General features: G+C 44.2%; 1 protein-coding gene across 1 annotated transcript in view; it reads right to left on the reverse strand.

The window, feature by feature from the left end:
* RAB30 (RAB30, member RAS oncogene family) overlaps window positions 1-3,521 on the reverse strand; it is a 67,472-nt gene extending 63,951 nt beyond the window's left edge. The window contains exon 1 of the mRNA XM_024216479.2: window positions 3,050-3,521. The gene's annotated coding sequence lies outside the window, so the exon portion shown is untranslated. The remainder of the gene's footprint in view (window positions 1-3,049) is intronic.
* Between the last annotated feature and the right edge of the window lie 6,747 nt (window positions 3,522-10,268).

Here is a 10,268-nt window from a genome sequence, read left to right on the forward strand (position 1 = left end):
AATAAGGCCTTGATCTTGCAATCATGTGGACTTGTGCATAACTTTGTTCACACAAGTAGTCCCATTAAATCTAGTGGGATTATTTGCATGAGTAAATGCACATGCCTAAGTCTTTGTGGGATCGGGACATAAGTAAGTTTCTACGAACCAGCTATTTAGCAGGAATGACCTGATAGTTCTTGACTTTGCTCATTCATGGTTGTATGCAGTGTAGTTGTAATAGTGTCAGTCCCAGGATATTAGAGAGACAAGGTGAGTGAGGTAATGTCTTTTACTAGATCAAGCTCGAAAGCTTGTCTCTCTCGCCAACAGAAGTTGGTCCAATAAAAGATATTACCTCACCCACCTTGTTTCTCATTTATGGTGACAGATGACCTCCTGAATGCCCAACTTTCAAGTCTTTTTACATTTCTGCCACTGCAAGGGAAACACTGCAACACATCCTGGTGAATATTGCATTTGTCTGCATGCTACTTGGTGTCTGAATTACTGAAGTGCATTTTAACTCTAATTATTGCTATATTATTGTATAGCACCAGAGTGCTAACACTTTGGACAAACTCATTACTATTTAGAGAAATTCATTAATACAGCAACGTGATTAAACAAGCATACATAAAATAAATATACAGGCACGGTATTTAGATAAGGGACTGTAGTACATACACACACACACACACCAAAATCCCCTGCTATATAGGTTTCTCATAACTTACATATCATTAATTTACAGAATATACTTTCAAACTATCACTGCAGTTCCAGCGCTTGCTCTTCATAGCCTACAAAATCATTGCTGTAAAGGTTCCTCTCTTGAGTCTCTTATAGCCAACAGGAGAAGCCGTATATTAAATTACGCACTCACTCCCTTAACCGAAAAAAGAGGGGGAGAGGGACGCCATTCCAGGAAATAAAAGTCTAAAAAACAAAAGGCAACTGGACTGCATGCACTGCTGTTCCTCTCCTTTAACTTAGCAACAACAAGGAAGGAAGGAAGGAAAAAGAAGAGATAAAAAAAATACAAGGAGGAGATTTAGCTGAGGAATGTTTACCCCTCAGGAATTTAGTTGCAAGATAAGATCACATAAAATGCTCTCTGCATTACACATTGACTCCACAACCATTGTGTTAGTGTTTACAAACACTTTAATCAAAAGAAACAGGGGGTTTCATTGTCCACATTGCACTCATGTCACACATCCCTTAGCACTGCAATTCCAAGGAAAGTCTGCCAGAGGACAAAACAGTCTCAGTTACACAAGAGTAACGCAGAAGCAAATATGCAGCAGTGGGGGGAAAAAATCAGCTCAGCTGCACACACACTTCCTGTGCCCCAAAGAGATTCAGTCCTTGGAGTAGATAAACTTTGAAGGGACCCAGATGGGACACACTGCAAATTCTGCAGTGAAACAAAGCTGTGTGTGTGCTGCTAATATCGTATTATATAACAGAAAGTAGATTTCTCTGGAGTATACTTGTAATTGCAGTGATGATATAGTTTTAGAAAAGAATAAATAATATTTTGCAACTTGTTATGGTAGCACTATTCATGCAAACATCTCAAAGCACTTAACAAAAGCAGGCATTATCCCCATTTTACAGATGAGGAAACTGAAGCAAGTGACTTTCCCCACAGAGCTAAGGAGAGAACTGGGAAAAGGACCCACATCCCTCTGCACTGTCTCCAAAGAAAATGAGGACTGCATTGTGAAGCTGTGTTGGATTCCAGAGTTAATTTTAAAAACACCCACATTTCTTCTATTTATGACAACAGAAAAACCAAGTGGATCACAAAAAGATATCTCAATAGTTAAGATTGGGTATATCTGTCTATAGCATTTAGTCCAGCTGTTGGTTTAAAAGTATATGTTCACTCACACTAATCAAAAATAAATCTGAAATAGTTGAAATAGCTAAGAGCCAGTTACACAACTCAAGTCACTTTTTCCCCTGAAAGAGGCAAGGAATGGATCTAACAAAAACCCACAATACACACAATAGCCCCGGCCCTCCAAAAATTATTTTTCCCTTTTCCATCACCAGATCTCTCTCACCAACCAGAAACACTCCTATCTCATAGCACCTTGGCATCATTAAGCAATAGCAAATTAAGGTCAATCACATTTGCTGCTATTTTCATCACTGAGATGGCAAATTGTACCAGGATTCCCTCCAGTTATTTGTTACTGAACACTGTATCCCAGGGAAGTACAATCAAATTACTACTTATTATTTGTTACTGTGTGCTGAAAGTTGCAATGGAGTTTTTAAAAAAGATCTACAGATGTTCACTTTTTCAGACAACTCAGTGACACTCAGAATTAACCATATTTAAAAAAGAGAATATTCTTAATAAAAACAAATCAGACTTAAACATCCTGTGACTGGCTAAAAAGAATACTGACATAGAAATGTGAAATGTGTGTTGTGCATTTATTTTTATTTTTACACACATATTATAACATGATTGAGCCTACTACGGTGGCTATTTCTAATATGTTATCCTGAAGGTGTAGGGAAAGGGAAAGAAAGCATTTCATATATGTAGTAAGTCTGCTATTTAAAATATATCATCCATTTGTTCTTTTAAACACAAGAAAAGAAGGCAATAAAGTATTCCAAAACTAAATTAAGTCACTATCTTATTCCCCTATAAATCAGCTCTTTTGAAATGCATCAAGCATTTTTTTTAAAAGGCACCAAACTAGAATAAATCCACATCTCAGTTGCTTCTTCCCCTCCACACCAGACACACACCCCCTCCAACATCTGTATATGAAGGGGAATCAACACTGTCTGATAATCGTTCTGCAGTCAAGTCTAGCTCTGTAATGATTTTTCACACGCAACCGCCCCTCCAACAAATAATAATCAAGCTTATAGACAACTCAGTGCACAGAAAAAAACTGAGGGTTTTTTTTTTTTTTTTGCAATGGTACCCATGCCCCCACAAATAGCCCTGCACAGAACCTCCCCCCATCAATTGCACTTTTCTGACTTAAAAATACATATTACAGACAAGTTGATTGCAAGAAATCACAGAACTCACCTGGATTTGGGATTTCCCCCCTTCCCTTGCGAGACCATAAAACAAGACACAACGTGGGATTCAATCACCTAGACATGGGGTAGGGCTTGCAGCTCCCTTGGGATGTCTATATGGTCCCCCCTCCCCTTTGCTTGAGATTTAGTCACTGCCCTAGTGCTTCAGCAGCAGGGGGAGGAGGCTATAGCGTAGCACAATGAATTGCAGTGCAGAAACCTCCCCTGCCTGTTTTGCAATGACATCATCCCTATGGCCGGGGGGGAGGGAGGAGGGGGGAAGCCTCCCATTGGCCCCTTAAGATCGGCGGAGCGGCATTCTGGAATTTGTAGTTCGCTCCCACGTCTAGCAGCAAGCCCCAGGTGCATGGGAGAACTACAACTCCTATAAGGTTCCGCGCCGCGCAGCCGCAGAGAAAACTGGGTGTGGGAGGGGGACGGAGAGGGTGCGCTCGGCGGCCATGTTGGTGGTGTGGGTTCGCCGTTAGCGCGGAGGAGCGGCCGGGAAATCGGATTAAAATGTCGGCAAGGGGAGGGCGGGAGCTGAATGCTCAGGGGCGAGTAAGGAAAGGGAGGAAACAGGGAGGGGGGGGTCGCGTCTCTTCTCCCGCCAGACGGACGGGTGGGCGCGGCGGCCAGTAGACCTCGCAGTGCGTTCGGTTATCACCCCCTGCCCCAGCGTTGACGGTGCGGCGTGTTTAAGTCCTCCCTGCGGAGGGGGCAACCTTGGTGAGGGGGGGAGGGCTGCTGAGTAGAGCCGTGCGCGGAAAGGCCCCGACGGAGCTCTAGCAGCGACCGGCTCCATCTGCCCCACGGACGGCAGCGGCCCGAGGCCTCTGGCCCCCCAGAGCGACGCCCGCGGGTGAGCGAGCGGGTGAGACAGCCCGGCGCCTCGCTCCATGGCTGCCCCCGCTGGGCGGGGCTGGCCGGGCGGGAGGGTGGCGTGGCGCACGGGGGGGCCCGCCGCGGTAGAGGGCGCGGGGGCTGCGGGGGCCGCGGGGCGCGGCGGGGGGGGGGGGGGGGCTCCGGCGCGGGTCAGGCCCAGGCTTTAGCGCAGCTCGCGTGACCGTGCTGCTGGGGCGCGGGGCTGCTGGGGCTCTTCCAGCGGGCGCCCGCTTTGGCCACGGGGGCAGAAACCTCGAGCTGAACAGGGTGGGGTGGGGAGCGGGGGCCGCCGGCGGGGGAGGCGCAGGGCAAGCGGTGATTCAAAGCTGCTGTGTTCGGTGCTGCGCCGCGCTTCTTCCGAGTGCGGGGCTTCATTGCCCTATAATGAGTTGCACTAATGGAGCTTGGGTTTCACAGATGCGTGGCTAGGCCTCCGTCCTGTAGGAGATGGTGCAATGTTCCTGCCCTTCATCGATGGAAGTAGGTGTTTTTGCCACCGTACCTGTTCGGGCATTTAGTAGCCCCTAAAGACACCCAGGCAATGGACAACGTCGTCATCTGAGGGCAGAGGCTCCCCATGCTGTGCATGGGATCAGTTCCCTGAAGACTTTTTCCCTCTTCTTTCCAGCATTCTCAGGCTTGACCGGATTCAGCTTTAATCAGATGTTCTTCATCCAGGTGGTCATTGCAGTTGAGCATTTTAGGGAGACTTCTTTATTAGCTTGCTTGGGAAAGGGAAGTTAGATGTAGGGTAGTAATTTGTGAGACTTCCTGCTTCAAGCACAGGTTCCTTCTAATATTTGTCCCACTGTTGCATTCTTTAGGGTGAACGGTGCTAGTTCCCCTCATCAAAGGCAGTGTTCATAGCATCTGTTATTAGGGGTCCAGAGTGGTGTTTGTTTTTACCATGCAGGAAGGAGGCCCTGCCTGCACTCGGACTCCTGTGATGACCTGTGATTGTCAAATTCCTGGAAGGGGCAATAGTTGCTTTGGGTCCTGCTCTCAGCTTCTTGGTGGCTAAAGAGGGCATCAGGGATGCAGGTGATCTCTATGCTTTCTCACAGCAAGTGGGGGAGGCAGTTGCAGAGGTCCCCTGTAAATCATTCAGTCCCTTATTGGGTTGGCATGCCAAGCCGTGTAAAGTGGTGTCAGTGTTTTTAAAAAAAAAAAAATGGGGGAAGGGGGAAAAAAAAAACTTGTACTGTATCTACTTCCAAGGCATCTGTTCAAGATAGGCCTTCCTGATAGCAACTGGTAGTTTTATCCAGTCTGTTTGCTATAGTGTGAGCGCTACAGCGGGAGGGACTGGGTATGGTGAGAAGTCTTTGTACAGAACATGGATTTCTTGGGTAACTTTATCAGGCACTTATTAAATTTGTTCTCTTTCAGGATATACTGATACTGAGGAAATGGAATGCAACTGTCCCTCCCCTGCCTCTCTTTTTTTATCTGCAGGTACCCGTGCTCAGAATTTTGAGCCAACACTCTGCCTTCTCCCTCCTCCTACAAAATTACCAGTTGGGATTGATGGAGTGGGTGCACTTCAGGCCTTAATTTTAGCTGGAGTCAAATAAAAATACTGCCATGTTGGTAACTGAAGAAAAAGGTAAATGATGTGGTGTATGTTGTTGGATCAAAATGGCAAAAATGTCTTACACCTCATGGTTCCTCTTTCAGATGTATGCAGATGTTACAAAAAGCAGTTTTACCAAGTGCCACATTCTTTTCCTAGTTTCTTCACTGCTTGAGTCAGTATCTGCTGGAATAATTCGTGCTAAGGAGGAGAAATGAGGGGTTTTTGTTTTTTTTTTTTGAGATGGTTGGGGATATATAATTGCAGAAGAACAGCTGTCTAAGCTTTTCAAATTAAATCTGGCCTAGATCTGTGCAGCTGGAACCTCTTCATATTAAGCAAAAGTGGTAAGTATTTTGATGGAGTACTCAAATAATGTTTGATTTTCCTTCTGTGAAAGACTGTTCTGTATGTTATCTGCTAACGTATTGTCAGAGATGAATCAGCCTGCTTTTTCATCTTTACGACAGACTTCCTGACCAGCAAACAGCAAAGTGTGGTGGGCAGATTCTAGAAACAACTTTCTTCAATGGATGATGTGTGGGAAGCCTGCTTTGTACACTTTCACTACTGTCCCCTATTTTTAGGAATATACAATTTACTTTGAGTCCAATGTTTTCTTTGCCTAAAGAAGATAGGTTTCCTCTTCCCATGAAGACATAGAAGGTTGATGCTCTTGTCACAGCAGTTGCCAGGGAAGGCCAACTTAAACAAAGCAGGGGGCAACTGCAATATCAAGTTGCCTTGTAAGTGTGGTGCATGAAAAGTGGTATAGAATAGATTGTTGTATTACATAATTCACTTTTTCCCCCACCAGTGTGGAGCTTTCCAGTCTTTGTTACTGTCAGCCTGCAACCATCTGTGATGTTCATTAGTCACAATTTGCCATGGCCTTCAGAAGTTTCACTTATACATGTCACACTGCATCTGTAAAGTGATTTCTAGAATTTCTATGTTTTAAATCATTAAGGGTATAGTTCCAAGTTACACAACATGCTCGCACTAGTGCTCTGTAGTGTTACAGGAGATGGTGCTGCAATAGTGGAAGTGCTGTTATTTTGGATAACATGGTAAAAGTTTAAGTGGTTCTGTAGTTGAAGACGGAGCTTGACACTTCCCAAAATAAGTAGGTGAATCCTCTGTCTATTCTAATACTGCTTTTGTCAGTAAACTCATTCCAGTTTCTGTACAACACCTCAGCCCCCATTATGTTTGCCTATACTTGCACTGCTAGTGTAATCTAACCTTTTATGATGGGAAGACACTTTAGACTGTCACAATTGTTAGTGACTGTAGTCCAGTGTCTTTCAAACTTTTTTTTTTTTGGCTACCCAGTTGAAGAAAATTGATGCCTATGACCCAACGGAGCTGGGGATGAGGTGTTTGGGCATGAGGGAGCTTAGGGCTGGGGCAGAGGGTTGGGTGCAGGAAGGGGGTCAGGGCTGTAGGCTGGTGGTGCAGGCTCAGATGGGACTGGGGATGATGGGTACAGAAGGGGGTCAGGGCTCTGGCCTGGGGACGAGGGGCTCTAGGTTTGGGATGCGGGCTTACCTCTGGTAGCTCCCACTCAGCGGCACAGCTAGGGTGCAGAGGCAGGCTTCCCACCTGTCCTGGCACTGCAGACCACACTGTACCCTTGAAGTGGCAGCAGGTCCAGCTCCTAGGCAGAGGCGCACAAGCAGTTCCGCCCAGCTCTCACCTGCAGGCACTTCATGCCTGCCTGCCTTCCCCTCCCCACCCCACCCCACCCCCAGCTCTGGGAACCGGCCAGTGGGAGTGTGGAGCTGGTGCTCTGGGTGGGGGAAGCACATGGAGCTCCATGGCCCACCTGCCTATGAGCTGGGCCTGCTGGTCACTTCCAGGGCGCAGCACGGTATCAGAACAGGTAAGGACTACTAGTTTTTACTGGCTGGCCACCAGGGTCCCTGGGTGCTGAACAAGGTGATCCAGTGCCTTGCATTCCGTGACCTAGTACTGGGTTGCGACCCAAACTTTGAAAGCCACTGTGGTAGTCCATATCTTTCATCTGACTGTCTGAGCAGCTGAAGAAAGTGTACTTGAAAATTAAATCTTCAAGTTTCTGGTAAGCATACGCTGTTCTTAATAGAATAAGAATGGAACAAAATGGTCTGTGTGGAGGTAGAGCCTTTCTGGGAAGGAAAAAAGGCATTTGGACAGGTATAATTGCTTCCTTCCTGGCTTTGCAGTATTTAGGTTTAGATGAAAATGTAAGCAGAAATCTGTATAACCAAGTTCATCTGTAGAAATGCAAGTATGAGACTGCAGCTCTTCAGAATGAAAATCTTACTGTCTTTCAGGAAATTCTTGTTTGTGAATTGTAACAATTCACTGCAGGCTCATGTAATGGAAGCAAATCCACACCCAATGTAACTTGGTAGCTCCCAGATGAGACTTTATGTGCACAAAAATAGAAAATTCAGAGATGTGGTTCCTACTTAAATTGTAACTTGGCCATGGTAGATGCAGCTGTTAGGTATATAAAGGTTTAAAAAAAAAAAAAAAGTACAGCTACTTTTAAAAACCCACACACAATCAGCTCATTTGTGTGCCAAGTCTAAAGTGCAGAGTCCTTTATCCCTGATATCAAAGGAACATAGAATTTGGAATTAGAGGTGCTCAATTTTTTCCATAACTTTTTTTGTTGGAAAATGTCCAAAGGACAATGTGTCAATTTTCTCACCAGGAAATTTTGAAGCCGTTTTAAATCAACCTGAGCTGGCAGTTTGGTTTTTGAAAACTGAAAGGCAGGGAAGAGGAGAACAAATCCAACACTGCTTTACCAGTTGTAAAACTGAGAAGAGGTATTTTAACAAACTTCTTTAGCTGCTGCCTCTTCCCTGCCCTCTTTCTAGTGGGGGAGAAGGGAATACTGAAAACACACATGCCCAAAAAAATGGAACTGACATTTTAAGTCAAAATGAAAAATGGCATAATTTTGGAAGTAAAACTTCAGAAAAAACTTTGGTTCCTGACATGCATCTGATGAAGTGGGTATTCACCCACAAAAGCTTATGCTCCAATACATCTGTTAGTTTATTAGGTACCACAGGACTGTCACTTTTTACAGATCCAGACTAACCTGGCTACCCCTCTGATACTTGACTAGCTATAATTACCTTGTATGGGAAAAACGTATGTTTAAAAAGTTTAATATAGTTGTCAGCTGCTAGAATTGAACTAATTATCTTGTTTCTTTCAGCTTAAGGATACCACAGTGCTTTAACTACAGAAGAATCTCTTCATGTAGCATGGACGTGTCTTTCTCCTCGGTTCAATACCAGTTGTGACAGAACAGGAAGTAAAATATACTGCAAATCTTAGGATTTCTAGGAACTTAATAGCTATTGCTGCTGCAGCAGACCCTTACTAGGAACTTCCTGGCAGCAGTGGGGATACAACTGAGATCTTCCTGATCTAGAACTCAAGCCCCTCTCACTTTAGCTAGATGAGAACGTTTGTAGTAGAGGGATTATCTTGTATAGTGAAGTTCTTTTCCCTCTAGCAGACAGAACACTTGCAAGTCAGCTCATTACAATGTTTTCCAATAGAAACTTCAGGGAGAGTGATACAGATGATATGTAACTTTTAAACATCAGTTAACACTTGCCCTCAGGAAAAAATAGCAGCACATGGCCTATGCCTAATCTTTATCTATACTCTACCTCCCTTAATTCCAAGCCAGATGATTTGAAGCAGCGGGAAGAGTGCCAAGTGCTGACTTGTCAACATTACTTCGAATTGACTGTGGTCTAGAAAGGTCCCCTAGTCAAGTAGTGATCTAGTGTTACTCTCCAGATCTCTTAATCTAGTAGGCTGACCACACAAGATGGTATGGATACATCCTGAGCTAGCACATTGCAGCTGTTCCATGGTTTTGATATGCTGAGAACTATTTTCAAGTCCAAAATTCCTAAGCATAAAGCTATTTTGAAGGTTGAAAATAACCCATGGAACTCCAGTTAACAACTCCCCTCCATTTTTTTCCCCCTGTGCAACTTCAAGAAAGCCCAATTGTTATAGTCTGCAAACGAACTGTTAAGAGATCTAGTCATTTCACTGCTATTGTGAAAGTCTTCCTCTACTGCCCACTGAACTTAACTCCTTGAAATTTGCAAAGATAGCCATGTAAAGGGGAAAATAGCTGTATACAAAAGGCAAAAGCTAAATCCTATTCTAGTCAAGGGATTCATTTTCAATATATTCCAACAGTCCCTTATCTACATTAGGAGAGCACAGGCTCTGCCAAAGTTCCATTAGCTTTGATATTGCTCTGCCTTGTCAGATCCAGTTGCAGGATTAAGGCTACAGGTCTCAACATCATTTGTTTAAAAAAAATCCACTAAACTGCATATGCTTCTTGCTATACACTAGCTTTAAACTTGCATACTCTCCATACACTTATATAAAACAATACCATAAATCAAAACATTACATAACACCTATCTGCTGTTGCTCAACTCCACCAGCACATTACACTGAGAAAAAACATGTAACTCTGATAAGATTATGTACCTTTATTACACATTTATGGCCTGATTTACAGGGGTCCTGACTGCCCTCAGATCCCACTAATGACCATGTGAGCTGCAGAATCCTAGCACCTGAGAAAATCAGGCCATTAATTTCAAAAAATATATTGAGTGATGTTTTTAAATTGCCAAAAAAACCCTCCCTAAAGGTAAGACTGTAAATTAGGTGGGTTTCTGGCAGGCTTTAGTAAATCTCTGGGAGGTGTGTAAGAGTGGAA

The sequence above is a fragment of the Terrapene carolina genome, unplaced genomic scaffold (genome assembly GCF_002925995.2).
Source record: "Terrapene carolina triunguis isolate 2854851 unplaced genomic scaffold, T_m_triunguis-2.0 Scaffold97, whole genome shotgun sequence".
In the NCBI taxonomy this organism is placed as follows: Eukaryota; Metazoa; Chordata; order Testudines; family Emydidae; genus Terrapene; species Terrapene triunguis.